The sequence below is a fragment of the Pogona vitticeps genome, chromosome 5, assembly GCF_051106095.1.
Source record: "Pogona vitticeps strain Pit_001003342236 chromosome 5, PviZW2.1, whole genome shotgun sequence".
Lineage (NCBI taxonomy): Eukaryota > Metazoa > Chordata > Lepidosauria > Squamata > Agamidae > Pogona > Pogona vitticeps.
The window spans coordinates 151,673,073-151,700,270 of NC_135787.1; the positions used below are offsets into that span (position 1 = coordinate 151,673,073).

The 27,198-nt window shown below is 40.2% G+C and overlaps 1 long non-coding RNA gene across 1 annotated transcript in view; it reads left to right on the forward strand.

The window, feature by feature from the left end:
- LOC140707705 (uncharacterized) overlaps positions 1-23,403 on the forward strand; it is a 45,391-nt gene extending 21,988 nt beyond the window's left edge. The window contains exon 2 of the long non-coding RNA XR_012087889.2: positions 19,518-23,403. This is a non-coding gene — a long non-coding RNA (uncharacterized LOC140707705). The remainder of the gene's footprint in view (positions 1-19,517) is intronic.
- Positions 23,404-27,198: the final 3,795 nt, after the last annotated feature.

The following is a 27,198-nucleotide window of genomic DNA, read 5'->3' on the forward strand; positions in this document are numbered from 1 at the left end:
AGAAGAATGAAGGAGATTTTTTTTAAGTGTAAAGAGGGATAAGAGAGCTAAACAAAAAGAAGAAAGGGTTCTTACATTTAACATAATTTCAGGTAATGAACATTTCTTCATTCTCCTCAAAGAAATTGTGGGGAATGGCATCCCATTCACCTGTGCAGGTTACACAGTAGAAATACATTACATTTTGACAGAGGATCTCTCAAGTGATGCATATTTAATTGATATATCATATGCATATCTTAATTTAAAACATTTTGTCTCCAGATTGTCAAGGCTAGGTAAGCAGCTTCGCCTGGCATTAAAATAAGATAAATGTGTTAAGTGTGCTAAAATACTTCAAGTATTAGGACTATAATCTCTCTATGTTAATGATTTCTTGTGCTGCCTCCAGGCATGTCTTCTTTGATATGCTTTTGCTTTTCAGCCATCCTTTTTCCTGGTGTTGGCTGGCTGGATTAGCTCAGTAGTTTAGGTATCTCCCTGCATAGCCAGGCTGTGTGGCCTTGGGCAAGCTGTGCAGTCCCAGGACGCTCCCAGGAGAAGTGAATGGTAAACCACTTCTGTGTATTCTCTGCCTGAAAAATGCTGGAAAGGGTCACTAAATGCTAGAATTGACATGACAGCTCATGATTTCCCCCCCCTGATTTACAGTTGCTTTCTCCTTTGGCATATGATTCCAGTCTATCAAAGATCCCATTGTGAATGTGATAAAATGAGGATGCTGCAGGTGCATCTTGTTACATTGGCTATATAAAGACAACACAGAGAGCAAAGAAAGGCCACACAATTCACTGAAGTCCCATTGATTTCAACTGAATTTAGTGCAGTCTGCAAAATATCTTGCTTTCAATGTGTTTCTATTATGCAGCAAAAAGGGCTAAGTAGACTATGCAATCTAAAGAAGCCCTGATTGCCCTTAAAAAAAGCAGCTGAATAAGAGTAGTATAATTCAATATCCTCAGATATTGAAAGTTTTACTCAAAGGACCATTCAACCAAATATTTGCCTTTGTGTAGAAACAAATTGACAGTACTTTGCAAAAAGCTCACTATGTGTACAAATTTCAAATAAAATAAACTACATTCATTCTTTGTAAGTACTTATTTATAATTTGAATCAAGTATGTGACAATCTTTTCAAACATATGATTCAATAATGGATGAAGCAGAATATAAGACGTTATAGATATTATCACTGCACAAGAGTGCAGTTCTGTTATTATGCAGAAGAGCAAAAAAGATTCTATGAGTCAATTCTAAAAATGGGTCATCCAAACAAAGAAAATATATAACTTTGAAATTGGACTTTCGATCAGCATCAAATTTGGCACAGATGTGGCAGATAGTTTGGTCTTCCTCTGTGCCAGGTTTAAGGAAGTTTCGACAAAAGAGTTTTGAGCTATGACTTTTAAAATGTAAAACTATTTTACTGCTCTTCCCCTGCCCCCAGCAATGGTCGCAGAAAATAATGAATTCTTCACAGCCAGCACTGCCACAAAATCAGCCTTTCAGTGGGTCCTACCCTATGTTCAGTTGGATTCACTGAAAATAGTCATTGTCACTCTAGTCTCTGTCCAACTCGTTTAATCACCACCAGCTTCCAGTAAACCAGGAAGCCTGTTTGACTCTACTTCAAGGAGGGAATGATTAGGAGAAATTGTGTCAACAGCCCTGGTCATTTTCCCATTCCAAAGATCAACCAAGGCTTCAATATTTCCACCTGCTGAGGCAATGGGAAACTCCTAAAAAATCATCAGGAAACTATTTGGATTCATCAGCCTCCAGGAGCAGACCATCTTAATTGGTCCCTCAGTCCTGCAAATGCTGAATTCCAGTGAGTCTAAGCCCCATCAGATGATGATGTATCCCTGATATGAGAACTACAGAGAGTTCCTCTACACCCAGATCACCAACACCTACCCCAGTACAGAAAACCAGATATAATATTTGCCCTGCAGTTTGGGTGGGGGCAGATACCACTTGGGACAGACCCATGGTAATCATGGAGAACATGAAATCCTGATCTGAAAAAGCTTCCTCAGCATGGATATTGAAATCCTCCACCAGAACAACCTAAGGAGACTCCAACACAACCCCCAAGACTAACTCAGCTATCTCAGGAAGGGAGACTGTTGAATAATAGGATAGGCGATACACCAACAGAATCCTTACTCTGTCCTGGGCTCCCACTTTCAGATACATACATTCAAACCCAAAAACTGGAGGATGTGAGATCTGGTGAGGGAAATAGAAACATGATAGGCTAATGCAACTCCATTTACCCTTCCTCCACATGTTGCCTGCTGCTGAATAGAAAGCTGTGGTGGAAAAAGCTGAGTGAGATTAATATCCCCAGCCTCATCCACCCAAGTCTCTGTAATACAAGCCAGATCTGCATGTATGATCAAATTTTGGATGCCTATTGTTTTCCCATTTGGCAGCAGCACTTTTAACCCAGGGGACCTGGCACCAAAGCTATCCAAGCTATTTAAATTTGGAGACAGCTTAAGGGCAAGAAAGATCCTTTTGCCCTTACTTTTTACATGTTATAACTGCTGACCCCCACCATATTTCCTATGTTTCTTATAGCTTCTCCCAGTCTTCCCCACTACTCTCCCTCTCATAGAAACACATCCCTCAACAAGCAGGCTAAGACCCAAGGGAAGAGTGGTCACAATTGACTAGATAGGCGGGGTATACATGAAATAAATAAAATAAAAATAAATAAATAACAATTTCTCCCCAGGTACATAAAGAGTTGGCAGTGACTGGCAACAATATGAGAATAAAATGAAATTGGAGGGGACGATTAGAGAAGATTATGATATATTAAATACAGAGGAAGAAGGAATCCAAAATACAAGTTGCAGAAAGAGTCCTCCTGCAAATCAGCTGGAGGCTCAATGTCAACATCTCTTGATGTACAACTCCTCTTGCAACTCCAAGTGCACAGTAGCACTGCACTTTACATGGTGCAGAAGCACTGTCTTTGCAGCTAGTTGCTGTTACATACCTGCATGAGGAGGTCCAGAGGTTTTCCACTCCCAACTCTTCTTCTTCCCCCCCAATAGCCTTTCCCAACATTTGAGAAATGCAGGTGAGTAAGATACTATGGGAAAGATGGGGATGGGGAAAGTAATTTCCTGTGCCGGTGGGATTTATATCCTTTCACCTAGGGGAGTGACATTAAAGCACTTACAATGGTGCAACATTGTTTGGTCCTTTCAGCTAAGTGAAAGAACCCTGCTTCCTTTTGTAAGAATTTAATTGCTAGAAGTAGAAGTCTACATATGGAAGTTAGTGTGCTCTAATCAAAACAACAGCCTCCCATCTATATGTTTCTAACCCCCTCACCCAAACAAATATCTAGCTTTAAGCTTTAATCTGAATCCATATCCTGGCAACCGTGTAGCTCTTCTAGAGATGTAACTCTTGACTTGTTTCATCGTTATGGAGCAAATGAAACAATGCGATAATTTCCCCCCTTCATAAGATAGTGAGAATTGTTTTTTACTAAGCCTCTGAGAGATTTTATGCACTGGTGAGATGTATTTGTGTGTGTTTTATAAGGAAGGGGAGGGATAAGTCTTGCCTTCTTGCACAGATTAGCAAAGCCCTTGTCTGATTTTTCATACTGGAGATCAGTTGGATAATGCTCAACAACTGTCTCAACAGCAAACATGTTGAGGTAGCCTGTCTCAATGAGAAATGAGAAACATGAGATTTCTTTACATTTATACCCCTACTTCATTGTCAGCAATCCACATGCTGACAGGAGAGTTGGGCTGAAGACCATGGTTGCTTTCCAAAATCCCCCTGGAAAGCTGTTATAAAGCTTATATGATCACCTGCCCCTCCCAAAGCTAATTTCTCAGCCTTGCAGCAAGGCAGAAGGGAGATGCTACTCCTTCCAGAAGCAATCCTGTTCAGAAGCAGCTTATTTTGCATCTGTCCTTTTTCAAATACTTGTGGACCCGCAGTGTTTCCTTTTGATATGAGTTCCATTTCTTTTCTGGACCAAATTGGTGAATGCATACTGTTGAAACATATTTCAGATGTTTATTTTGTATTACTGCATCAAAACTAGTAGGATCTGAAGAGAAAAATATATAGCAAGCAGAACTATTAAAAATAATTAAATAAACTGGCAAATAAAAACAGAGCCAAAAACTACAAATAAGAAGGACAAGAAAAAAAAACATGTTGACATCAGGCAGTTCTCCATTGGGAATGTTTCATGTCGCTAGGATGCCATAATCAGAAGTTCTCTGTTTTACCACCCATCTCAGGGCTTGTTCACACTTCTGATTTGTATGAAAATCAGTCCCAATGGATTCTCTAGTGATGTAAAGTCACGTGGGATTTAGATCGGTATGCGCGTTCACTTTGAAGTAAATTAATTCGACATACTTTTGATATTTCACACTGCTTTGGGAAGCTACAATGCATGAAATAACTTCATTTATGTTTCAATCTACAGACTGCAGTGTTCCTCAAATTTTTGACTGTTCAAAAAACCTAATTGGTATATCGCTGTATGACGGCTGTAATTATCCAAAATTATCTTCATATAGATGAAGTGATGCAGCAATAAACTATGAATAATAATAATAATAAAAATGGGTGTGTGTGAACTGCAGTGCCCCTGCCGTCCAAATAATCTGACAGAATCATTTATATTGGTCAAAGTGATTTGAAAAGAATCAAATTAACAAGTGTGATATTTTAAAAAGCCCCTGCTGGTTTCGTATCAACAGTAGTTTGTGTTGCGAGTGTATCTGCACCCTCATATTTGGCTAGGTAGATGCTTAAGAAACAGCTGCAGAAATCTTTATGAGTCACAATATATATTGCACATCATTCAGAACTGAAATCACAATGGCACTTCAGAGGGATGATTCTGGCAGACATTTGCATGTGAGAATTAGACTTCCAAATTAAGCTTAGTTTACCACTTGATGACAAATCAAAACACCAAGCTAACTACAGGTGAAAATCTCCTGCTAGGGCAATCATGGGCATTTCAGAACTTAAATAATACCATCTCCTAATGACATGCTGTCTGTATTACACAATGTGGACGTGGGACGGCAGCCATCTGTTACTTTTGTGAGTGTCTCCAGGAATCTGCAGCTAGCATGGCTGCTGGAGGAATGGGGGGGGGGGTGTAATCCAGAAAATAACTTATCCAAGCTGTACTAGCATCCATCTGGGTTCAGGGCATTGTGACATTCTACACACATGCAAAATGGAAGCATTGCATGGTCAGTTAGGCAACATGCTACTCTCTGCTCAATTTTGTACCAAAGTTTTCATCTGGCATCACAAATCATTCAAGCTCCACATTATTATGAACAAATGTAAGCAGTTTTTAAATGGATAAAACTTATAATTAGTGGCCTAAGCATTTATTTTATTTATATATTTATTTAAAATATTTTCATCCTAACTTTCTCCTTTAAAAGAACCTAAGGCAGCTTACTTCATTAAAAAGACAATATGCAGAAGCTATAAACAGTAAGTATACAAATATTTTTTTAAAAAATTTAACAACTGTTACATTAAAAACAGTAATAAAACACATTTAAAACAACAGACCACAACCATTCATTTAAAAACACCTCTCAGACCACCAGTTATTAAGGGAAAGCCTGCCTGAATAGAAATTTCTTTGCCTGCTTCTGGAAGGACAGCAATGATGGGGCCAACCCAGCTTCCCATGGGAGGGAATTCCAGAGTCTGGGAACAGAGAAGGTTCTGTCTCATGTCCCCACCTATGAGGGTGGTGGGACTGAGAGAAAGGCCTCCCTTGATTATCTTAAAGCCTCAGCAGTCTCACAGAAGGAGATGCAGTCTTTTAGACATATACAGTTCAAGTGTGAGGGCCAAAGGAAGAGAAGCTCACCCATTATTATTTGTCAGTGACTTTAATGTGCCTTAAGTAATAATGCTACTTTTAATATACTTACAGAACACTTAACCTCTAATAGGGGTCCAAGAATAAATGTACTCTAACATGTAATTTAATTACTACAACATGATATGAGACTTTTACTCCAGCAATGCAGCCAAGTATTTAATGAACAAGAAAACAGGTAACCATTTGATTTGATTCTGACACAGTGTACGGAAAACTGATCAATAACATTACATATTCCCACAAAGTTTTATGGGATTCTACTTCTTTAAGTGTGTGTGTGTGTGTGTGTGTGTGTGTTTGTGTGTGTGTGTGTGTGTGTGTGAGAGAGAGAGAGAGAGATACAGAACAGCACTGAATTTGAAATTACACCGAACATTCCACATCATTATGGAGAAAAACCTCAAGTCACTGCATATAAACTATTCAGTGTGGCTATGTTCATGTGCTATACTTGTAGACTCTTAACATCAGGCTGCCATTTTGGTGGAAGAAAGATGTGCCTGGGAGCAAATAAGTATTCACCACTTTACTTGGTCAATCATGCTAGTTAACAGCTGCGACAAATCAAAATAGTTGCCTTCTATATTAAAACTAGAAACTCCTGATTGGAAGCACTTTTGCAATTAATGAACCACCAGATGATTTCATATCGTATGCTATTTTTTTTGTTTGGGCTCTGTCTGCATTTTTATAAGCCCCGTTTACTTCAGATTTTTAGATAACACAGTTGATGAAGTGTATCTTAAGAGTTTGTTTAGCTTCTGCAACCCAGTTATTCCATCTTCCAGCTCTTAGTCTCCTTTTAAAGGCTTTTCCTACTTCACCACATGGATTTATATGGCCAATACTAGCTGTGTTTGATTACCGAAGCAGTAAAAATGTCATTGATCAATCTGCTGATCTTTGTGAAAAACCACACTCTCAACTGCCAAGGACAGATAACCAATGGGTCAAAATGATTAATAGCTACTGTCAGGAAAGTAGAATTCCAGAAATGTCACATTGCATTAATTAGTTCACAGGATAGTATAGTGGAGATTAGGCTATTAAAGGAAGGAAGCTGGTCCTGCTGACTCAGGTCAATGATACTATATAATCCAGCATCCTGGTTCCAATAGTATCCAAGAAACTGATCCTTCCAGCAAGCCTGCAAGTAAAACATGGAGGCAGTACTTGCCCCATCCCCCACACATCATATGCAACTTCACCAAGTGGTCATCAGAATTACTGATTAGAATTCATTAACTATATATACATCATTATAAATTTCAGATGTTAATTGCTGTAAACTAAGAAATCAGCATAGGCATTTGTTGCCATGAGCCAAGTTGCCTGACCGATGTGTGAAATAAATGCTTACATTTATTTCTCAGTGGTATGTTACAGCTGAAATTTACAGATGATAGTGTTACTCAGGCAGGTATCACTGACAGCTTTCTGTCCACTGAATTTGCCTAACATGTTGTAATCCTCTATGCTATTGACTATCACCATGCTTTATATAGAATAATTTATGCTAGCAATGGGAATTTTGCAGTCGCTTACTCTTGACAGAAAAAAAACAGAGAAAAAGAAAGCCTTTTCTCCTCATGCAGATATTTTTCTGAGCAAGAATTTGTCATTGTTTTTGTTGTTGTTCTTGGATGTTCTGTCTCAGAAGTAACACCAATCAATGTAGAACTGTTACTCCCATACAAAGTGGCATCTTTTTATATAGTGCACTATATATATAGTGCAAAGTTACAAGCAAAAAACAACAACAAGCAATCAAAGGGGAAAATGACAGTGGGAGTCCAATATTCACAGGAAGCTGGAAAAACTTGGTAGTACACTGGGATGTCTTATGAGAAGCCATGGCAAGTAATCAAGAATGAGAAATTTCTAGAGTCCTCTCTACATCTCTATTACAGTATATATCACTTCTGATTTTTGCATTATAAATCCCAAAGCAGTTTACAGGAATAAAATACAACAAAATACAGTCCAACAAATTCATAACATGATAAAGCAATGGCAAAACAATCAAATACTTCAGTTTGATCTTTTCCCAAAAGCCAGTCTATGACCCTATGAAGTACAAATGGAAGGGACATGACTGCAGTTTGAGATTGGTAAACAGATAGACAAGGACTGCCTTATTACTTTGAATGAATTCAAATTCCTGGGGCTGGATGAACTGCATTGAAGAATAAATATTGACGGAATTGGCTGAAGAGATCTCAGAACCACTATATATTATTTTTCTCGAAATAATGGAAGATGGGTAAAGCACTAGATGATTGGAGGAGGGTTAGCATCGTCCCTTTCTTCAAAAAGAAGACTGAGGGGAGATATGATCGTACCCTTCAAATACTTGGAAGAGAGTCATACAAGGTAGGGGAAGGATCTGTTATCAGTCACCCCAAAGTGCAGAACATGTAATAATGTGCTCAAGTTACAGGAAGCCATATTTCAATTGAATATCAGGAAAAACCTCTGAACTATTACAGCGGTACAACAATTGCTTCAGAAGATGGTGAATACTCCAACGCTGGAGGCATTCAAGAAAAAATTAGACAAAAGTTTTTCAGATATGCTTTGATTTGGATTCCTGCATTGAGCAGAGGTTTGGACTCAATGGTCTCTTTCCTCCTATGATTCTGTGATTCATTAGTCACTCAGGGGTAGCTGGGGAGGTTATCAATCAGAAAAAATATATACAAACAACTGGATTTTGACTTAAAAGTAGGAACACACTAGCCTAGAAGCATGGTTGATCTCTGGGATGAAATAATTCCACACATGGGCCATCATAAAGTAAAAGCTCCTGCACACACACCAGATGAACCTCATAAACCTAGATGGCTTCCTTGTGATCAAACATTATTTGTCTTATCCAATATGACAAGGGGTCTTTTGAGATTCAGTGACAATGTATATATGTAGAGTTAAGTATTTAGATCATATTGGTGTAAATTGTCATAAAGATTCAGAGGTATGAATACAATGCCAGATATCATAAGTCAAATGTTATATGTTAAACATTTTAAAGTTCTATTATTGTACAGTACTTATTTGAGGTCCCCAAGTTAAACTGGTTTAAATAATTAAACAATTACCATATTTTATAGTTTAATTTTATGTATACTGTAAATATCAGTATTATTCTACTCCATAGTATATTTATTGATAAATGCTTATGGCATGATATTACTGACATACTAAGTTGGTGTAGTACAGTAATCTTATTTTAACATTGCAATGATCTGTTGATTGCACAATAAAGATTTTGTCTTGTCACACTGACAATAAACACATTCAATAGAGAAAAGGCATAGAACTTTGCATGACAGGCAAGGGAACAGAAAGCATAAGCAACAGAATATTAGAGTACAGAGAAAAAAACAACTTTTCACCCTTTCTGCATTCCAAGAGCCCTTGAAGAATGGCAGGGGTTGACCCTTGTAAATCAATTGTCTAGTACCTCCTGAGGATGGTCTGTGCTGAAGCTCAGCAATGCCCAAAATCTTGGCCCATATGTACCTTTCCAGAATGTATACCTGCTCATTAAGCACGTCTCTGTCAGCCAGTTTCCCAGATGTTTATATTTAACTCACTGGCAAAATGGAAACAGCACATTTCACTAATAAGTAAACCGATGACAAAATCAGACACCAAAGGATGGTAGAGTTGGACATCAAAGCATATCACTTGCTAGGCCACTCTGACCTAGGTAGACCTTTTGAATATCTCACCCCAGGAGTAAACAATTTGGCACCTTCTTGACTGACCCAGGTCATTCAGCTGGATGAGACAGGTTTTGCCAGTTTCCAGTTGTTGAAGTCATCCTCAAGTAACCTTTATTAACCTCTGATGCCTTCCAATGTCCAACAGTAGCTTAAGCATTTTACAGCATCTTAAGCAGTAGCATTTACAGAATCTTAAATGTTGGGTAAAGAGAAGGATATTGCTGCATACCACATTGTGCCTCCTTGCCATTTTTCTGCAATGGACATTATAACATCTTGATTCTTCAGAGAGGTTGGTGACAAAGTGAACACAAATGCTAACCAGAATCTATTGGTGTACCTCCACTGGATCCCACTGCTTCTCCCAAGTCCATCTCTCTCCTGAAGAGAACTATATATCTTTAAAAAAACACAATTAACCAAAATACATAACTGGATTTGACCATGGCACTGAATTTTTCTTTTATTTTTGGGAACCTTACCCAAACTATTTGTCTTTTTAACATATACTTTTCTTTTGGTACACAACTTGCAGTAAAAGTGCATGGACAAAATAGATGGAGCAGAGAAAGAAATCAGAGAAGTGCAAAAATTGGTATAATGTAGGTCTATGGGGATCATGATAGCACATAAGAGCTTAATTTGCAACTAAAAGTGTCAGAGCAAGCTATTGTAATTCTGAAAGAGGGCCCTGTATTTTATTTTGGAGTTAAAGAGAACAGCAGAATTCCAGTGAATCTGAGGGAAATGGCTGATGGAACATTAGAAAGAAATACTATTGGGTAGGAACTGAAGAATTCATTTTATCTAATTTTGAACCCAACTGAACACCTTGTGTGCGAAATGTCAGCTCAGATTTCAGTTACTAGAGTTTGGTTTCTCTAAAGAGCAAGGCTCTGATAAAAAAAAAACATTAAAAAAAGACCTGGGAAATAAATGAACAAATGGACATGATGTGGGAAAAATGAAACAGAAAGTGTGAAATGAAATATAATTCCAGAGAGAAATAGATATACAAGGAAAGAAACTGAGAGGGGAAAAAAGTGATTTTCACTGTCATGGAACAGCCATGTTCTTACATGTGGGGGTATCATTCCTAAGGTTGCTAAGCCACATGGGTGTTTTAGTGAGGGAAAACTCTCCTAGCATCCTGTGGCTGCTTCTGAGGGACGGAGCTGCCATCATTCTCCCTCCTTCTCATTATCATAGAGGGCTTGCTATAGAGGCCTTTCCTTAGGCCAATCAGAGGGCTTGATTAATTGCCTTTCCCCAGACCAACCCTAATGTAACCATTGTCCTATCTGGACCCTGTCTACTATCTGTAATGCTGTCACTACCTGTGACCTTGTAATGTTTTAATAAAAGGACAGTCTCCTGGGGGCAGAGAAGCAGCACAGCAGAACGTCACAGAAGGAGAAGACTTCTCATTCTGCTTCTTTGCTGAGTCGCCCACCAGGAGTACTGCTGGCAGACATCCATCTGTGTGTGTGGCTGACTTCTTCAATCTATTGCTAAGAGACTCTTTGCTGTCCTATTACCTACCATGTGGTGATCATCACAAAGCCCATCAGCCTGCTCATTGCCTGAACCCCAACACTTACATGCTTCAACAAAAATAGGCTGTAATCAAACTCTACACTATGCATGATTAAGCACCACTGAATTCAATAATATATGGCTCAAGTGGGCCTAGGAGTCTGGATTCATGTTACACTTTGCATTTCAACTACATATTTCTTGGATGACCACTGGAAATCCTATGTATGTTGACTCAAAAATAAATCCCACTGAGTTCAATACAGCTTTCTGCATACAATTACAGCTCCCAGATTTGTAGTGGAAAGTAATTTTCTAGAAGCAGCACAAATTGCAGGCTCAGAATCACTCCAAGGAATGCCTGGGGAGCATCTTCCATAAAACAAATGCCAAAATCCAAGTTGTAGCTATGCTTTAATTAGGCCAACAAGAAAGGCATAAAAAGGTCTGTGCAGTCAAAATATTTACAAAAAAAGAGGTAGGAAAAACAGAAAGGTGACGTACAGTACAGTGAATAGGAAATTAATCTTGAAGTAGAAGGGAAGTGGAAGGAGTCAGTTCTAGTAACATCATGTAGATCCATTAAACTAATCTGAATCAATGGGCGATGGAACTATCTCTTTAACAAAAGCAAACAGGTTGCATGGATGAAATGTTTTTTATCCTACCTCTATCTAGATTTCAATCCTGCTTTCCTAACCTCTTTACAGTTCCATCTCGCTTCCATTTCTACTGTATCTATAAATGAGCGAAAGTATGATCTCAGTGTTGCTTCGAGTTACAACCAGGAAAAGGCAGGGGAAAAAGGCGGGAAACTCAAATTACTAACTGTTGGTGGCAAAGAGGCTGCTTCTTTGTAGCTCTTTCACCACAAAGGTAGAACAGGGATCTGGGAACTTTTTTACCTTTTACAGAACAGTACCCCCCAAAAAAACTCTGGAAGGGGAGCCTCATAGGCCACCACAGGCTCCTGTCTTGGCTGTCTGAGTCTTCCCCATCTTTCCTATTCAAAGACCCGACAGCTTTCTTGCTTCGAAAGTGGCACCCTGCATGCCTACGAAGAAAAAGGAGATGGCACTAGAGAACAGCTGGCAACAATGAGTAGATGCTATCTAGGGGGTGGGGTAGAAATCTAATGAATAAATAAATAAATAAATAAATAAATACTGGGGCTGCCAAGCTGCTTCCCGCTGTACTTCTGGAGTTGCTGCCTGGCAACCAGGGGACACCGCACCCAAGAGACTGAAAGGAGAAAAAACTAGGCCCAAAGGAGCCACATGGAGGCTGAGAGGTTCCGCCAGGCCTGGCCGCCCAGTGCAGAGGCAGTGCCGAAGGAAGCTGCATGGCTGGGCAAGCACTGCCGCTGACCGACGGGCTCCTCCAGGGATGGGGCATGGGGTGGTGTTCGTTGCCAGGAGGCTGAGCCTGGCCTGGGCTGCCATTGTGGCCATGCCCACCCCCTCCGCCATGATCCACCTCTCCAGGCACTGGAAGGAGTGGCTCCTCCTGGCCAGGGCACTCCAGCCGCTTGCCCCGGCCTCGCCCTCCACCATGGTTGGCCCCACCACCACCGCCTCAGCTGCAAAATGCCGCCAGCCGGGGCCCATAGTCAGCCGCCATCCGCCGTGGCTCAGTTGCAGCTCAGTTCCCCAACCACTGGGTTAGAGCGAGTGTGATTGGAGGAGGCTTGGGACTGCCTGGTAAGGCAAGGTGCTGCTTTTTGCTTTTAAAAAACTGTTCTGGGTGGGTTTTGCAGGGTGGCTTTGGGCTGGGGGCGATTATATTCCTTTGTTGTGTTGTTGTTTTGTATTTTGGTAATTTTTTGTTTAGGCAGTCCCAGCATGGGGCTTGCTCCAATGTTTATTTTTGGGTATTGTTTTGTTTTTTGCAGCCTCAACACCTTCGGGATTTGCTCTGTTTATTTTTGGGTTGTTGTTGTTTTTTTGTAGCCCCACTGTGTTCCCGTGGGGCTTGCAGTGTTTTAATTGTATTTTATTTTATTGGGTTTTTTGGGGGGGGGCTGGAACGGATTAATCGTGTTCCCATGCATTCCTATGGGAAATGGTGCTTCGACTTAACAACTATTTCGAGTTATGTTCATCTTCTGCAACGGATTATGGTCGTAAGTCAAGGCACCACTGTATAAATATCACCACTACAGATGGCCGGGCCCATTTGACCCTCTCCCTGCCCCCCTCGAACCGGGCTGTACACTTACCTCTTGTGGCATGGTGCACATGGCCATCTTCATTTGTGCTGCACCAATCACGGAAGTACCTGGCTGAGGCTTCCCCACCTCCCTCCGTTGCTGACAACTCAACTGCTGAGTGAGGAGACTTGTCATTTTGCCTCCTTACCAGAATGGTCAGCAGCAGAGGGAGACGAAGAAGCCCCAGCTGGGCTACTTCCACGATTGGCACCTTGCAAATTACACCAGCCACACTTGCCACACCGCAAGCAGTAAGTGGACAGGCCGGTTCTGTGTGGGAGGGTCAGGTCAAATAGGCCCAGCCTCCTGTAATGGTGATATTCGTATTCATCTCCCCTGGAAGATGAATACAAATATCCCATCTCTACATCTCTTATCTGATCCTCCCACCCCCCACCTCCCAACTTTCACCTCATTTCAAAAGTTAGGTTTGGTTTTGATTTCAGCCTGGTCACTTATGAAGTGTATTTCCTTCTTGCTTCTGACTGTGGGGAAAGACAGTGTGTGTTGCAGTTTCTCATGCAAAATGAGTCTCAATGTGCAAGCAGTACATACACGTCATAGACATTGCCAAAGTGCAGAAAAGCAGCATGTAAGTTAGCAAACTTTATACAACACAGACCTTCAAGGTGATGAGTCACTGTTCTCTTGGACCAACCTGTGTGAAACTGGAGATATCTACTATGCCATGAGGAAGTTACAATGTTTCTAAATTTCACACACAGATAGGGAAAAAATATGCGCCGTGGCCATTTTTGTTTCTCAGCACAAGTGAATAGGCGATACAAGGATTTGTGTCTGACTATGCATCACTGAGTTGGACTCTTAACAAAATTGAAGGGCTTTACATAACCTAGTAGTAACACATAACTTCTATATGAGTTTATTTAAAGTATTATAATAATATAATGCATATGAATGCATATATATGCATTTGAGTAGCTGAAAGAAATGCTAAGTATCGTTATGGGACACAAAAGTATTTATTTCCATAGACACATGAAACTCTTCATGCTTTACCTATATGCTTGCCATTCTTGGCCTACTCATATTGTACTTTTACTACAAAGTTCTTTAAATGTGTCCAGGTCAAAGATTTAAATCATAGTCACTACAATCTTCATTCTTGTTGCCTTGATTCAATGAGACATCTCACTGCATAATCTTCAAGCCCCAAGAGATTCCTTGCTGTCAGGTAAGAGCAAGACAAGGAACACCATTTTTAAAAATCATTCAGGCCTCCTTAATTGGCACCAGCTGCCTCTGGTGCAATGGTAATATCCTTTCCCTTGGTGAAGCACCACACATATAGAGCAAGCACGGAACACCTGGCCAAATCTTTTAAAAGACCCAAACAGCCTCTCCAGTGATTCTAATCCTTAAAAGTCTGTGCCACAAATCATTGTCCTCTTGCAGGGTGAATAGGATAATTTCTTGTCCTTGCAATGATAAGACAAGACACGGGAGGATTTACATCACTTCTCTAGACCCACATTATGGAGGGAGAGAGAAAGGTCATGAATTTTGATTCAGGAATTTGATGGCCTGGCAATCAGCCAACATAAACCCATCAGAACTGCTTAGGTGCACCCAGCCTTATTCCACATGTCACAAGAAGGATAATGGATTATGATATGGGAATTCGATAGCCTATTAGAGAAGATCGGAATTGTTTATGTGAGCCCAACCTCATGAATTCTGACAAAGAGAGAGAGAGAGAGAGAGAGAGAGAGAGAGGTGATGACCTGGATATCATAAAACTTTATCATGGCATTGAAACATGACAGGGGAATAAGAACTGATGCCTATGGACCACTGGAAAAAATTATATTTTCTAATAGGTAGCTGCAATACTCTAACTCAGCATACAGTACAGTATATAGCCAAAAGAAGGGAAAGGGGAAGCAGTGTCATGGTACTGTTGAGACTAACAGATTTATTTCAACATCAGCTTTTGTGGACTGCAGTCCACTTCTTCAGGTACAACTTTCATCTGAAGAGGTAAACTGTAAAAGCTTAAAGCTTAAGATAAAAGACATGTGTACTCTATAAAAGATGTACACTTGCCCAGAAAGTGGCTGAAGCTGGGCTTTGAAAGATCCAATGTAGACAATGTTTCATTTGTCCTTAGAAATCTGTTCAGTTTTATGTCTTGAAAATTAAGTTTTAGGATTACTACATGATATTGTCCCAAACTTCAGAATTCCATGTATGTTATTACAGGATGGAGTTTTCCAAAAAACCACTTGGTTTTCTTGCATGGAATCCAACATCAATTTACCACTCCATCTTCTCTTTAAATTGCCAGCATCTGCTGTTTTCCTTATTGTAAAACAACTCTATTAATTGGGCTAAACCATGGTGTGCCGATGAATCTAGCCAGTAAATATAATCTGAATGTTTTGTAGTTGAGGGATTTTTGTTTATTTTTGTTTTGTTTTTGGAAGGACAGTTTTAACTAAAAGCAGACAGATCTAATTTGGCCTACTGCCAATATTGCACATTGAAAAGCTGTTCTCTCCTTTGGGGCGATTCCAGTAAAAAGCACTGAAGAACGAAGAGCTGCTTTGTCACACTTTGAATGCAATAAACTGTACATTTTAAGCTGAATTGTTTAGGTTTGTTTGAGAATTATAGCATGTAAAAAAAGCCATTATGCTACATTTGGTCTCTATAATCAAAAAGCAGCTGAGGCGACTAATTTCTATTTGATTTACTGCCACTGAAAACAGTGAACCAACATCAGCATTACAGCTGCACAATTGTGCAGTTGTACTATTGTGCAGCAGAGTAGATCAGCTTTCTACAAGACAATTTTAAAGGTGGGGGCAACCTAAACAAAAGATTATAACTATGAAAATGGATTTCACATCAGCACCAAATTGGGCAGAGACATTGCAGACAGTTCCCTCTTTCTCCATAATGCAAATTTGGGGGAGTTATGGCACAGGGATTTCAAGTTATGATTTTTTAAAAGGTAAAATTGTTTTATTCTCCCACCACCACAATGTAGAAACAAGTGACGTAAAATGTCCCCAGATTTAAAATAGCTCATATAAATTGAAAATACTAATCTTCTTTATTTTGGAAGAAAATGTTTGACCCCACAATTTTTAAAAAAATAATTCGAAAGAATCCAGGCTGCAGGGTCTGAAACACTGATCCTCAAGACAAGCCTTTCAGAAGGTGTTTTTTTAAAATACCTAGATCAGTAGTTCCCAAGTTTGGGCCCCCAGATGTTTTTGGACTATAACTTCCAGAAATCCTGGCCTACATTGCTAGTGGCAAAGGCTTCTGGAAATTTTAGTCCTAGAATATCTGCAGCCCCAAGCTTGGGAACTACTGAGCTAGAGCTTTGCAAAGTAGAGACATTGTTGCAGCTTCTTCAGAAGGAGAAGGCTGTAGGACAATAAAATGTGACAGAAACAGAGTTAAAAGACAAGTTTTCTTTAACAAGTGAATTAAAAAAACAGGCTTGTTTAAAGAAAATAATGTATCACCAGAAAACTATCATACAGTTTTGCTAGGCATATTCAAAGTATTTCTGCATTACAGAAGTACAGAGGAATTGTGTTTGTCCCAGCCCTGAATGCTTTCAATAATTATTCTTTCAGGATTTCTGAGCCTAGGATCCTGACACAAGTCCTTTCTTTTGTGAATGGTAGTGAGCAGAGGGTATCCTGTAAACTACTGCTTCTCAAACCTGAGTCCTTATATGTTCTTGAATTGCAACTCCCAGAAATCCTAGCCAGCACTGCAAGTAGTGAAGGCTTCTGAGAATTGCAGTCCAAGAACATCTGGGATCCCAGTTTGAGAACCACTGCTGTAGACCATCTTGACTGCTGACATTGGTGTTGTCAACATCCAGGCTATCTTTTGCTATGTCTTTTGCTTTGTTTGGGCTGGCAAGGAGGACAGAGTATTGTGCTGTAATATCAGACAATTTCCTGGCAATTTGTATCATGGATGCAAAACCAGAATATCTTACATTTATAAACTGGAGGGTTTTTTGAAGAATCAAATAAATGATTTGAGATCAACCTCAGCTCCTGTGTAAACTTTTAGAAAAGCGTGTCTCTCTACATTGCAGCTATTCCAGGGTAGTCATTGACTGTGAAGTGATTTCACAGAATATTTGCATAGCTAGGTAGAATTTACCATTGTCATCATCTTAGAAGTGCAGAGCTGGAAGAGACCTTATGGATCATCGAGTCTTGCCTGTCAAGAAGGCACAGTGGGGAATCAAGAATTGAACTCCCAACTTCTGGCTCCACTGCCAGATGCCCAACCCATTGAGCTCTCCAAAAGTTCTATTTATTTACATGTGAAGTAATGTATATTTTCATAATACTGAGGTCTGTTATGGTCATTTGCAAAAACCATGATTCTCTTTGTAACACTTAAGACTACGTCTCAACAATCAAAAGAAATGCAAACTGGCATTTCACTTAGCACCATTTGGCTCAATTTGTAATGGTAGAAGAACATTCACAGGAGAAGATTCAATGATGCAATTTGTCAAAGAACCCAACTAGATGCCAGATGTTTTGTATCAAGGCTTAGGCAGGAACTACATGTTTTAAATAATCCACAGTAAGCAGTTTCTCTCCACTCAAATTTTCTCTCTAACTCTACCTTCTCTTGTAGGACATAAAACTGTATGCCCCCCCCCAGATTGTCATGCACCCACTAAATTAATGTGCTGTCCTCTGGTTTGGTGGAGAACCCTGTTCCTTTGCTTGTGTGGACATAGAAAATAACTATTGATATGCTGTTCTTTTTTTGTTTTTGTTTTTATGACTCTGACTCTCAGAATGCTCTAAAAATTTCCTAAGTAGAATTCTGGGAGTTCCAACCTACAGACACAAATCTACATTTCACTCGCCTAGAAAAGGCCCTATCTTGCAGGTATCTTGGGCCTACTTCCTATTGAAAAAGAAACTTCTCCAGTGTTTCCTGGAAGGCCTAGGTATTTGTGGAAGGGATAATTATTTGAGAGCCCTCTTTGGAGCCTAATGGACAACAAGATAGCACCTCCCACAAGGACCTAATCCTCCCAGGAGGCTCTGGGGCTGTTTCCTTTTTTTACAGGTTCAGGATAGCCTGGAAGATAGGTCCGTTTTCAGGTGAATGAAATCTAGGTTTCTATAGGTATCTGTATGTAGGCTGGAGCTCCCGAAATTCTGCATGGGGGATTATTGAAGAATTATAGGAGTTGGAGTAATAACAAACATTCAAGCAAATGGGACATCCCTAAATCCAATGGCCAATTGATTTAGCGTCTAAAGAAACAAAGGAGATTGGGGTAGACCCCATTCCCCACCCCCTCAAAAAAGAAAAAAAAGTCATGGGCTGGCCCTGCTGTTGTAATTCTTTAAATTGCTCAGTGCTGTCTGTGATCAACCTCCCCTTGTTCCTTCAGTTGCTTTTGTGTCTTCTGCGGAGTACCAGTGAGACTTTTTTTTTAAAAAAATATTCTTTCACACTTTTTTATTCTGACCAGAACAGGAAGCAGAAAAACCAAGATACTGTGGACAAAACCACTCCTGTGAGATTAAACTCCAGCTGTGGTTTATCGCACATTTTCTGATAGATGGAATACAATCCAGCAGCTGGCGTTTTGATGCTTATGCAAGCACTTTAACATTTGTTGCAGTTTGCCCATCACTCCATATTCTGGAAAATAAACCTTTTCTATCACGAAGTGGAAGTTGTCTGATAATAAACGTGTTCCTGGCTCTGTTTTTCTTATATGAGTCAATACATACATACTCACTTTAATGGACATTACACATACTCTAGTCCTAGCCATGTACAACTGTAAACTAGAAAACAGACTAAACTTCAAAATGTTCAATAACCTATTCTCCTTTCTGTCTCTCTGGAATCAATTACATTAAGCAAAGAAAACTGTTAATGCAATAAATTTCCAATGGATTGAAACAATATGGATGCAACAGATTTTTTTTTCCGTTATGCAAAAACAAGGAGACAGGAAAATTAAGAGGGTGTGTTATTTAGCAAGGCAGGAAAAGCATTTCAGTGGGCATTTTCAATCAAAGGCACTGTTGGGAGGAAATGTTTTAAAATAAGATGCTTGGAATAAAAGGATTTTCTTTTTATAGACGAGTCATCCTGTTTTCATCATTAGCTGAGAATGAAGTAGCATGAGCACAGTGGAGAAAAGTTACTTTTTGAACCATAACTCCAGGAATCCCCAGCCAATTCTGGTAGGTTGACCGCCTTCCTTCTCTTGGTCCCTTGCAGCTGGTTATCTTGAATACTCCCCAACTGCCTACTTGCAGCCTGAGGTCTGGCAAGGCCATTGCTGTAGCAGAATAGCTTTATTTATCTAACACTCCTCCCTGAAATATTTACTCCACTCTAAATGCGATTACAGACCTTGTAATCAAAGGACGTCATCGCGCCAAACAACTCACAGGTTGGGATCTTCTGTGTTGTTACTTACCTATTTCCAAAGCTGACCATGATCACTTAATGTCTACATCACTAACATATCAAATTGCTTTTGCAGACTATGTTGGTGACATACGTTTTAATCCATCTGAAGACCGTTGCTTAACATTCATTCAGCGAGTACCCCTTTGCTTTTCCTCTCCTTTCACTGCTGTTCCTCTCCCTGATGCACTAACTGTTTTTTACCAATGGTGCGCCTACTAGAGGTGTGATTACCTTTCAGCAACCTTCCAGAACCTGGAAAACCATTTTTACTTGTACTCAGACCTCTGCCCAGCATGCAGAACTTGCTGGGCAGAGGTCTTTGCTTTTCAAATGTTTCAAGATCAACCTTTAAATCTCACTGTAGATACTCAATATGTATTTAAACTTCTCACTCATCTGTCACATGCCTATCTTTCTCCTGTTCTTGACTTTTCCTTACCTCCTCGCTACCAGATCGCAACCTTTTTTTTTTTTTTTTTTGCAGCCCACATCCAATTTCATATTGGATTTCAAGATGCTATCTCAGAGGGAAATCATCATGCCGACTCTGCTCTTCATTCCTTGTATCCCCTCTTTTCCAATCCTATTGACAGCCATTCCTTTTTTCATCAGAGTGCTAAACAACTCCATAAGCAATTTTCTATTCTGCTTTCTCAAGCTTGAGACATCGTCTCCTCCTGCTCTTCGTATTCCATGTCTCCCATTTCCTTTCCTTTTGATGCTTTTAAACCACGAGGAACAGATGCCAATCAGCAATGGCAAATGGATGTTACTCATATTCCTACTCTTGCACCTCTTTCTTGTGTTCATCTAACTATTGATACTTATTCAGGATATAACTGGGCTACCCCTCTTCGTGGCGAGACCTCTTGCCATGTCATACAACATTGTTTATGTACGTTTGCAATTATGGGATGGCCTCAAGCCTTAAAAACAGGCAATGGCCCTGCCTATACCTCTGACATCTTTACCACTTTCTACAATGAATGGGACATTCAACTTTCCCATGGTCTTCACATGGTCTTCCTTATAACTGCACAGGACAGGCTATTGTAGAACGAGCACACCGCTCTTTTAAATTTCTCCTTTTGAAACAAACAAAAAACAGAGGGATTAAGCCCCAAGATGTTCCAGATATAGTATTAATAGCATTATTCACATTAAGTCATTTAACTGTATCTGCAGGTCAGCATAAGTTGTCACCAGTAGAGAAACACTTTTGTAAAGAAATCCCCATGGAACAGCCATTGGTGACTTATAAGCAACCTCCTGACCCTCAGTGGGAGGGTCCAGCCCCTTTACTAACATGGGGTTGTGGCTATGCTGCTGTGCTTACTCCTACAGGTCCCTTGTGGATCCCGGCTCAGTGTGTAAAGCCATATTGTGGGAAGAATGAGTTGGCATCACAAACTACAGAACCCGGTAGAGCGCAAGTGTGAGGGTTCAATAGTTACCTCAGTCTTATCAGATACAAACACGGGATGCTCAGTTTTTTGAAAAACAGAACTAGGATTTATTGGAACATCAAATAAAGAAGTGTCAACATTAAACTTGCCATTGTTCTCTTCTCTCGTCGCCAACGGGTGAAACGAGGGTGTCCATACTTCTTGTAGAAAGGGATTGTAACTTGGATCATACCAGGGTCCTTTGGAAAACGGGTTAGTCTCACCCGGTTCCTTAGCTTCACTGTCCACATCTATCAGGGGTAAGGTCTCCTCATCTCACCTCTCTAGTTCATAGGGCTCAACTCCCTCTGCATAGGGGTCCCGGTAAATACCTCCTCCGACGAGCCTCCTCCAGACACCATGCTTTCCTTTCCCTCTCTTCCCTCTCTACTGCCTCCTTTTCCCCTCTCAACCTTCTCCACCACTCTCTAGCTTCTGATTCTCCCCAAAATAACCCTTTGATCTTGTTGTGAGACCCGAGGTGAGGCTATAGAAGCGCTCGCCAGAGTGTCGGAGGACGGTTTGGGGGGTAAACCTTTTTGTCGTCTGTAATCTGCCTGTTCTCAAGGCACCCTCACTTTCTCACATCTCCCCATCCAGGGATCCTCCACCCATATCAATTCCCAACCCCCCGGTATGTTGTCTTGCTCTCCCTTTATATCCCCCTCTCCCGCCTCTACCAACGGTCGCTCTCTTATCCGTGTTCCAGCCTTTTCTACCCCTGTCTGTGTAGCCACTGACAGTCTCCTCACACCCTGTTCCAAATCACAGGTGTCTATACCCTGATGTCTGACCGTGACACAAATAGCCGTAGATTCCGTTTGAGTCTCTTTCTCTCTCTTAAAGGATGACGACACTCCGGCGAGCGCTTCTATAGCCTTGCCTCAGGTCTCACAACAAGATCAAAGGGTTATTTTTGCCGATCCTAGTTACGATTAGGTAACTAGTATCTTGTCTGTTTCTCTCATAACATACTATGTAATCATACTAAGTTAATAAAAAGAGCCCTCAGGGCATTGCCAGTAAGCTCTGCTGGCTTGGACATCCGCTGTCAACTCTTTTGTTTTCTCTCTCTCTCCTAGGCAATTAGCCTCTTCTTTGTTCCGTGATCACCGTGATTATATAATCTTGTGCTTAAAAAAAAAAAATCTCCTGGTGGGACTGAACAAGCCTCATTTTCAGAATGGAAAATTGGCATTGTGGAAAAAGAGCAAAACAAGAGGGAAATGAAGAAATTACTAGAAGAGGAAGGGGGAGTATCCTAATACTGATGCGTAATGGGCAAAGTTAAATATAGTTATTGCTTGTTTCCTTGGTTTAGGGGAGCTACTGTACAAATGGATGGCTGCTTTGCTAGAGTAGTTTCTAGTGCTACTGGGTGGGGGAAGAAAACATAAACAAACCCTACTGCTAGTGTAATTTAACCCAACTCCTCAAAGCCCACATGAGAAACAAGCACTCAACACACACACACGCAAACACAATCACTTAAACATAAATCAGATAAATAGAAGAAAACCCCAAGTAAAGACTGAAATGGATATGTAATACACAGCTGCAGAGCAGTAGCACTGATCTATATTATATTTCCTGACTAAACTGAGTACAGAAGAATGCATTTCATGCAAGGGAAGAGGAAGTCCAAATGGTCACAGTCAGGGATCCTCCACCCCCACCCCCTATTTCCACAAAAAGAAATCTTATAAAGATGAGGATTTATTTTTCATTTTTTAAAGATTGAAGTGTTTATCTTTTTGAAAAGTAAAACAGTAACAACATTTCATGTTGGCTCCTGCTTCAATTCTGGTTGCTTTACAGAAAAGTGCACTTTACTTTAAAAAACACACACACACATCAGAACTGGTTTGAATCTAGTGCAAATTCCTAGTCTCCAGCTTTTCTCCAACTTAGTCAGCCTTTCAAGAACAAAAGGTTGGCATTTGTGTTAGTGTAGAAATGTAATTTTAATGGCTTTTCCATTACATGCTTCACCACATCATGAAGCCTTTTGATTCTTTTAGAAGAAGAAATATGTGGTACAAAATTCACATTAAAGAATCGTAACAGAGTGGTGTTTTTAGGTAGTACAGTAAAATACTACTGCACTTGGAGACCTCTGTCTGGCATGGTCCTTGCAGATGACCTCACGAGGGGTGTTTGTGGACTGTAACACAAATGTGTTAGGTTCATAAACATTTTACTGTAGTCTTTTGTTAGCCAAGGGGTATGTTTAGGGAGACAAGCCTTCAAATAGTAGCAATGCAGGGTGATTTTTTAAAATAGCAGCTGATCTTGAGCAACACGTGTTTGAATTGTGATAGCGAAGGCCATGTCTGATGACATTCTGCTCCCCCATACAGCCATGACTGCCAACTTGCAGATTCCTGGTTCTTGAAAATGATTCCTCAAGGCTTCAAGAATCCATTAAAATAATCCAAGTTTTGTTGATCTGTTCCCATAAAGCAAGCCCAGCAAAGGCTAACTTTTTATCCAGCTTTTTAAACGAATGTATAAACATAGCATTTAAAGAAAAAAAATCCTACTAAAAATTGTGTTTGATTTATTCCTTTATGGAAAAGAATCCTAAGCAGTATTGCCAGGTCTCAGACTAGAGTTTCAAGGAATTGTTATGCTTTTCCAAATGGGGAGAAAAATCTCAATGGAAATTGGTTCTAGAGGGGAAAAAATGATGTGTGTGTGTGAGGTAGCTTTGAAGCCTGGCCACAATTGGTGGGCCTTCTTGTTTGTTTTGTTTTGTTTATATTCTGCCCATCTGGCTACAAGGCCACTCTGGGCAGTTCACAACAGAATAAAACAACACATTAAATAATAATCACATGAACATAATATAAAAATCAAAATAAACTAATATCATTGATTAAACTTTTAAAATGCAACATAGAAAACAGTTAATAAAAGCAAAGTGATGAAATTGACAATGTAAGAGCTGAAAGAACCTCTGCACTCAATGTGATATCTTGAAATGCCTATATGAATCGCCGTGTTTTTATGTCTCTTAAAGGTCCCCAGTGAAGGGACCAGGAGAATCTCGGTTAGGAGTTTATTCCAAAGAGGTGGCACAACCACCAAGAAGGTCCGATTCCTGGCCTTCTCTTTTTTTTTTTGGCCTCTCTTGGGGTTAATGTCCTCAACCATCTGGCCTGGGATGATCAAGTAGATCAGGAAGATCTCACACTGGAAGGCATTCTGCCAGGTATTCCGGTCTCAAACCATTTAAATTGGTGCTTAACACATGCTAACAAGGGTGCAAGGTTTGGGAGGGAACTACTGTGTGGATTTAATGTGAGCTCTCCAAAAGCCCCAGCAACAATGTAGAACCTGGAAAAAAACTATTTTTGTTGTGTGTGATATTGGATGAACAGGATGTAAGCCCTAGCAAGAACTGCAAAGACCACTGTAGTTGCCATGCTTTGTGTACAATTCTCCTACTGTACTACTTTGTCATTTGGGCCTTACTTAGATTCTAGGTTTATTTACTATGATTTTAACAGGGGTGGCAACGGTAAGCAATATTTACTAAATTATAGGAAGTTCAAAAATTAAATTGAAATAAATTCTAAAGAACATTGAGAAAAAAAGCTAAAAACAGAAGCTTCTTTTATGGGAACATGCTGCTTTAGGCAACTGGGGGGCAAATTATAATGTAGTGCTAAGTTCATCTTTTTCTTGGTGCTGGATGAAACACTTTTTTCCTTATGCCTATTATGGGACTGACAGGGAAGAAGCTCTATCAGAAGCAAAGAATCAACAATACGTAAACCATTTAAAAATGTGAGATTTGGAAAGTCCTGAGGTGGGGACTTATGTTTTCAGCATATATTTTGCCAAGAAACATTCTGAAATTTTCTCTTTATTCTTCACCTAGAAACATACAGTAAGACTGCTTTTTCTGCCACTCTTTTTGTGTCTGTGTCTTATAGGTGCCTTCCAACTTCTTTAGTCTATTATTCTACTTTTATTTGCACATTTTTGTTACACATTTATCATATTCTTTAATCCCGCAGTTTTTTTCAAGAGACCCAGCCCTGTCATTAGACAGAATGATGTGATTGCCTCCAGAAAGAGATATTGGGAGGCCACACCAAGGCCTTGGGAGAGAGAAATGCTTGTCAGGTAGCCTGTGCTGTGTTCTGTGTGAGACTGTTGCCAGTGCAGAAGTCAATTGCCAGTCCAATTAACTTATATACATGGAACAGAAAAGGGTGCCATCTTGCTGTTTGACTCAGGTAGACTCTTTAAGACAATCTCAGATGCCTCACTTTGGAAAAAAAAAACCAAGCCATTTCTTCAAACAACCTCCAGTTTATGAATATGGGATAGTGTGTTTCTGTATCCATGATTCAAAACACCAGGAAATTGTCAGCATTCCTGCACAATGTTGTACCTGTGCTGCCAGAAGGAAAAATGATGCCATGTTTTTGCATAGCCAAGGACAGCCTGAATGGCAGCAATCAAGATGGCCTACTGTAGTGGTTCCTAACCTTGGGTAACTGAGGTGTTCCTGTACTACAACTCCCAGAAGCCTTACTACTAGCTGTACTGGCCGAGGATTCTGGGAGTTTTTGTGCAAGAGCACCAGCATATATATATACTGACATTACCGCCTTGATTTGAAAGGAAGGAATGCATACATTATTTGAATTCAAAATCTTATTGAATCTACACAGGTTGTGTACCGAACTAGCAGGATATATCATCAGTATCAATGGCTGCCAGGATACACCAAATTTAATAAAGATGTGCACTATTTTTGCTGGAACACATTGCACTCCAGCCATGGGGTGGTATAGGGAGCAGTAAGGTATCCAACGTGCCTAGCAAGTTGCATTAAATATTTGCTAGCTCACAGAGGATTTAATCATCATCAGTAGCTGCCAGAGTGGTGCTAGCAATAACGTGCTTGCTAGAGACAGCCAATGCAGAGTTGGGGGGGGGTTTCCTACAGCTTTAATCATTCTGTATGTGGTGTGCAAAAATCATACATGTCACCCACCTTGGTGCCACAGCCCAACATCAAAGGATCAGTGCACTATTTTTTTTTTAATCATCATCAGTGGAAAACTCAGCAGTGGCCAGAGGATTGGAAAAGATCCGTCTACATCCCAATCCCAAAGAAGGGAAGTGCCAAAGAATGCTCCAACTACTGTACAATTGCACACATTTCACACACTAGCAAGTTTATGCTCAAAATCCTACAAGGCAGGCTTCAGCAGTTTGTGGACCAAGAACTCCCAGAAGTACAAGCTGGATTTCGAAGGGGCAGAGGAATTAGAGACCAAATTGCTAGCATGCACTGTATTATGGAGAAAGCCAGAGAGTTCCAGAAAAACATCTACTTCTGCTTCATTGACTATGCAAAAGCATGGCAGAAAGTGAGGAGGAATTAAAGAACCTCTTAATGAGGGTGAAAGAGAAGAGCAGAAAAAAAATGGTCTGAAGCTCAACATAAAAAAAAAACCCTAAGATCATGGCCACTGGCCCTATCACCTCCTGGCAAATAGAAGGAGAAGATATGGAGGTAGTGACAGATTTTACTTTCTTGGGCTCAGTGATCACTGCAGATGGTGACAGCAGCCACAAAATTAAAAGACGCCTGATCCTTGGGAGGAAAGTGATGACAACTCTTGACAGCATCTTAAAAAGCTTTTCTCCCACCTTAATTCAAGCCTTCTGTTTTGCTTGTCTGTTCCTTTTTTCTAAGTTTTGAGTCAGTCTCTCTCTCTCTCTCATACATGCACACACACATCCACACACCCTCTATTTTCTACATACATTTAAATAAGCTTGATGAAGCCATCAGTCTCCCGCACCTTTCTTCCCTCATTAACTGGAGCCCTTCCCTCCTCCTGGTTGCTTGCAGTCATCTCCTGTGGAAGCA